The sequence below is a fragment of the Lutra lutra genome, chromosome 1, assembly GCF_902655055.1.
Source record: "Lutra lutra chromosome 1, mLutLut1.2, whole genome shotgun sequence".
Classification (NCBI taxonomy): Eukaryota; Metazoa; Chordata; class Mammalia; order Carnivora; family Mustelidae; genus Lutra; species Lutra lutra.
Window position 1 is genome coordinate 35382012 of NC_062278.1, and position 6027 is coordinate 35388038.

Consider the following 6027-nt stretch of genomic DNA (forward strand, 5'->3'; position numbering starts at 1 on the left):
TTGATAACTCAAAGTCTTATAAAAAATGAATGAATGAAAGAACGAAGGAGACAATGACTGATTAGAACCAAAGCCTCTGTAAATGGAAGTAGATTCTATTACCTAGGATATCATTGTGTGTGTTATCACAAAAGTACATTACCCTTTCCACCCACTTGGCACCTTTTTTGAAGTTTTACACCCGTGATTTCCTATGGACACCAAGGTGCTATGGAAAGGTTCTAAATCCTTGTATATGTTGAGATAAAAGTGAGGGGGAAAAAAAAAAAAGATGTTGTTGACTTGTCCCCAAAGCTTAGATCAGGACAGCTTCCTTCTACCCCTTTTTTTCAGGGCAGTATCATGCCCATTACTAAAAAGAAGCAAAACAAACAAACAAAACCACAATAACAAAACAGAACAAAACCTTATTTCTACCAAATGTTGAATTTATTTAAAAACTGAGTTACGGGGGGCGCCTGAGTGGCTCAGCGGGTTAAAGCCTCTGCGTTCGGCTCCGGTCATGATCTCAGTCAGGGTACTAGGATCGAGCCTGCATTGGGCTCTCTGCTCAGCAGGGAGTCTGCTTCCCCCTCTCTCTGCCTGCCTCTCTGCTTACTTTTGATATCTCCCTCTGTCAAATAAAGAAATAAAATCTTAAAAAAAAGAAAAAAATGAGTTACGGAAACCTATCCTCAGTATAAGAAAAGACATGAAGAGTAAAACTTTTATACTGTAGGAGAAAAGTAATTATAAGACAATAACTAAAACAAGTTCAAAGGATCTAATATACTAAAACAATCAAAATGTCATTGAAGGACTTCATATCAGCGTCCTGGGAATAAATGCAAAGCTTGGAATAGAGGCAAAGTGATAGAGTTTACTTCAAAACAGAAGATCAGTTTAGCTGAGGACTTTGCATTTCAAACTGGTTGTTTGGTGTCCTAGTATCTTAGTGACTAGCATATGTATATGATAGAGATAAGGAAATTCTTGGGAGGGAAACAGATAGACTTTATAGACACTACTAAAAAAGCAATAATGAGGAATGATTTAACAAAATTCAAAGGTTTCAGATCATTTGAGAGCCTGAAACAGCAGATGGTAAATATAGTTCAATTCAGACAAACATAAAAAAGAAAAGATGCATAGCAATAGAGAACTACAGAAGAAGGCTGCAGAAACACATTTCAATGGACTAATCACCCAGTACGCCAAACAGAAAAAAATCCCAAAACTTTTAATTATCAGCTTGGTGCAAAGAAATGGTCTTCTAAGATGAAGGCCAGAATAAAAAAGTTCTTCAGGTTTTCAGTCTTTACTGTTGAGGAAGGGTGGGGATGTAGGGATGAGAAAAAATACTCAGAAGTGGGAAAACATACTCTATGAAACATGAGATTCTTAGTCACAAACTCCAGAGGATTTAATTTTCTCCATGGAAATAAAAGAGCATTTTGATATGTGTGTTAAGTTATTTTATAGGGTACATTTTAGTACCTTATGTAAGAGACTGTCTAAAAATAACCAGGAGAACTTCTTTCCAAGTGGAAATGGATTATATAGTCTGTAAACTACCACTTGTTTACACTGATGGTCTTGGTGACAGAAGGGCATCCACATACATTTGTATAGTCAAATAGGCTGGAACATTTCAAGGCATCTGTTTCCATGTGGTTCTGTACTTAGATAGGCACTTCTCATAGAGGAAGCGAAGGAGAACTTTAAAGCCTTCACTCCAGCTCTGTTAATAACAAAAATCTCTCATTAGGCTCTTCTCCTGGGTTCCACACTTTACTCAGGGACAACAGAGTTGGTCATTCTAACTGCAGCATTTTCAATATGTTATTAACTTGACAGTCACATTTTTTTTTTCTTTTTACCATCAGCAAATATTTTGGAACAAAATGAGGCAGGCTCATGCAATCTTGTCTTTCTTCAGAGAACATTTTGACACTAACAGGCATGTTAATGAAGTGTTTCTGGATTAACCTGTGATGTCATAGTGCTTTTGTGTGTGATGGTTTTGGACTGAACTTAAAATTAGCCAACAAGGAATATCTACATTGAGGAGGAAAATAGATAACACTATGTCTTGAGAATATGGAAGTTTTTAAGGTAGGAAAACATGGAATGAATGTCTATAGGAATATCTCTCTAGATATTCAAAATACAATTGTCAACAAAATATTTTATAGATGTTTAAAATTGACTTCTGTCTAAAGTCCAGAGATCTTAATGTTGATGGTCTTTTTTTTTTTTTAAGATTTTATTTATTTATTTGACAGAGAGAAACCACAAGTAGGCAGAGAGGCAGGCAGAGAGAGAGAGGGGGAAGCAAGCTCCCCGCTGAGCAGAGAGCCCGACATGGGGCTCGATCCCAGGACCCTGGGATCATGACCTGAGCCGAAGGCAGAGGCTTTAACCCACTGAGCCACCCAGGCACCCAATGTTGATGGTGTTTAAAGAGAACTCCTCTAACCTGTTTCTTTTTTATTTCTTTTGGTAAGAGTTTAATTGCCATTAGAATTATTTTCAAGTTAAGAAGATAAGAAGATTGACTTTATTTTCTCACTATGTAAATGCTTTAATGGCCAAGTCTGTTCGGAATGTGGCCTCAAGACAGGAAAAAGAGCAAGTGCATACAGAGACATGATCATCAGAGAACAGGTGGTGAGTGAATAGAGTTCACACAGCTTCCATGCGCTTGAACATGTCTGTGAACCAGTCTGAGATACACTGGAATAGCTTCTGGATGGCTGTGCTGTTGCTCCTGAAGGTGGCAGACATTTTTAGCCCTCGAGGTGGTGTGTCATAGATGGCTGTCTTATGTTTTTAGGGATCGACTCAATGAAGTAGCTGCTGTTCTTGTCTTGGACGTTCAGCATCTGCTCATCCACCTTCTTCGTGGACGTGCGGCCCCTGAATACTGCAGGCGTGGTCAGGTAGCGGCTGTAATGTTCTTGGCATCGAACATGTGCTGGGTGAGCTTGGCCACTGTCAGTGCCACGTACTGTTGGCTGCTCTGGCTGGTCAGTGGGGTGAAGCCAGGCAAGCAGAATTGTAGTCAGGGCAAGAGGACCCTATTGATAGCCAGCTTGTGTGGGTCAGCATTGAGCAGCCCAGGAAAAGGCAGGCAGCTGGTGACCCCACTCATGGTGGCTGACACCAGGTGTTTGATGTCCCCATGGGTGGGTGTGGTCAGTTTCAAAGTTCCAAAGCAGATGTCATAGGGGGCCTTGTTATCAATCCAATAGCTTTCAGTCTGGGTTATCTATGAGCCGGTGGGCTGAGATCATGGCATCATAGGGCTCCACCACCCTGTCCCGCAGGTTGGTCCAGGGTGCCACACTGAATGTGTTCATGATCCCGTCTGGGCACCCCTCCCCAATCTTGCTGATGAAAAGGGTACCCATCCCAGGCTCAGTCACCCTACCTGGGGAGTGGGTCAGCAGGAAGCCCTGCAGGCAGTCACAGATTTAACGTTCTTTCCTCACAACTTCCAGCCCAGAGTCGATCAGCTCTTCACCCTCTGTGTAGTGCTCCTTGGCCCACTGTTCCGTGTAACTCTGACCGGAAGTCATGTTGTCTGGCCTGAAGATTTGCCCAAAGGGTCCCAAACACACGGAGACCATAGTGCCCAGCTCCAGGTCCACAAGCACAGTGCAGGGCACGCACTTGCCCCCGGTGGCCTCCTTGTAGTACTCGTTGATCTGCTCCAGCTTCAGATCGCTCTCACTGTGGTAAATGCTGGCAGGGTCGATGCCATGCTTGTCGCTGATGACCTTCCGAATTTGGCGTGGATCTGGTTTCTGCACTGGCTGGCCTGGAGGGGCAAGATCTTCCTCTGGGCGACAGCCAGAGTGGTGCTGGCGGAAGAACCACACAAGAGCCCAGGAGCTGGCGCGAGGAGTGCTAAGAGTGACTTTTTAAACTTCAGAATGAACTTCCCTGCTATGACTGACTATATTTTCTAATACGAAGAATTATAAGTTTTCACAATAAAAGCATAAGCTTTTAGTATACTTTGATTTTGAGCTTTATGCCTCATCCGTCTGCCACATAGGTGTATTCTAGTTGGCATCCTGATAATAGCCCGCACACTACGTGCAGGTTAAAAGGTACTACTTATTAAATCAACTTACTACTTATACTAGGGAAACTGACACAGTATAGATATGTTTTAAAATTTATACTTGTCTAATAAAAAATAGAAATGGTCAATAACAAGAAATCTAATTTCAGGAACTTTAAAATCTATTTGACATTACTAACTAGAGAATGTCCCTTTTATTTAGTTGGCGTGTTGGCACAAGTAAACCTTCCTTACTTTCTCTAAAAAGACTGAAGATTATTTCACTAGAGGCAGTGAAATCATCCATTAAAAAAAAAAAATTATCCTCTGTACCCAAAACAGGGTTTGTAGATAGTAGGCCAGAAAATATTTGTAGAAATGCAGAAGCTATAATTTAGTACTTCCCTGTGGCTTTAAATAATATTACACAAATAATATTACAAAGGCAAAAATAATTGAATAAAAATTTAAATGACCAAATATTTTAATTTGTTTAAAGTTATATGTATATTCCACTTCTGTGAGAGCTAAGAGAAGGTAACAGAAAAAAAAATCAGAAGATGGATGCAGCTACCTTTTTGAAAAGATCAAGTGCCACTGAATTCGTAGAGTAACAGAAAGTTATATTTAGAAGTAGACTTAAGATATGACAGTTCATGACATGGTATTTATTAAGGAACACACTTCACATCTGGGAGTTGACTTTTTGCTCTAGCATGCCTTGCCTTGCACCTCCTTTATACAGAACAAACAAAAAATGCTTTTGTACATGACAGTGTGGCAGGGTTTCTCAATTTGATTCTCTGATGTAGTATTAAAAAGGCTTTAAGTAGTTATCCACTGCATAAGTTGCCATTTCAATATTTGTATAAGCCAAATATAACATAGGCATCAACAATGCATTGTGTTACTGAAAGCTTTTGATTTTTTGTTTATGTGTTTGTTTCTTATTTGAACATACACCTAGTAATCATCCAATACTTTCCTCATGGACCACCATCGTTATGCTCCTGTTAGCTGATGGTAGAAATAGCTAGCTGTCAAAAAGTATTTCTCCCATTCTTCCATTATAGCTTTGCTGCTGGGTATGTGGTTGCCCAGCTAGAAACCATATTTCTCAGACTCCCTTACAGCTAGCTAGATGTGGTCCTTTAGCTACATTTTCATTAATGGAATGTTACTAGAAATGAAAGCGACACTTCTAGCTATGGGTCTTAAAGTACTGGGTATGTGAATTTTTCATACTTGCCCTTTCCCATGAGCTGCAGCAGGGTCACTTTTGGGATTCTAATAAGAAAAAGTTACATCTGTATTTTTAAACCCCTGTTTTATGAGTATCTTATTAGACCAGCTTAGGTGTCTCCCTAATACAGGTGGGCCCACCCATAGTTTTAGCTCTCCTTGGTCCCAAATGAAACCAAACTATTAACTCATTATTTTAGATGCTGGCACTTTCCTTTGAAAATGAACCTCAGGGGGCACCTGGTGGCTCAGAGCATTGGGCCTCTGCCTTCGGCTTAGGTCATGGTCTCAGGGTCCTGGGATCGAGCCCCACATCGGGCTGTCTGCTTGGTGGGGACCCTGCTTCCCCCTCTCTCTCTGCCTGCCTCTCTGCCTACTTGTGATCTCTCTCTGTCAAATAGATAAATGAAAAATCTTAAAAAAAAAAAAAGAAAACGAACTTCAGAACATTTAATTTTAATCTACTGAAAGGTAAATTGTATTAGAGGAAATATATTCATTTTGGTAGTAGTCATATAAAGACAAGTAGTAACTGTTGGATAGAGTTTCAGGCCAAGTTGAAGTGAAAATATTTAGGAAGTGAAAATATAGTGAAAATATTTAGGTTCTGTGTACAAGCGAATTCCATTTAATAGGACGCTGGGAATTCCAGCTCTACACAGTGCTGCACTCTAACATTGATACTAAAAGAGAAAAGCCAAAAAGAGACTTGGTACTTTTCATGATCTTTGCTG

General features: G+C 40.3%; 1 pseudogene; it reads right to left on the reverse strand.

Moving 5' to 3' along the window:
* Positions 1 to 2503: 2503 nt before the first annotated feature.
* Positions 2504 to 3728, reverse strand: LOC125095687 (tubulin beta chain-like; annotated as a pseudogene).
* Positions 3729 to 6027: the final 2299 nt, after the last annotated feature.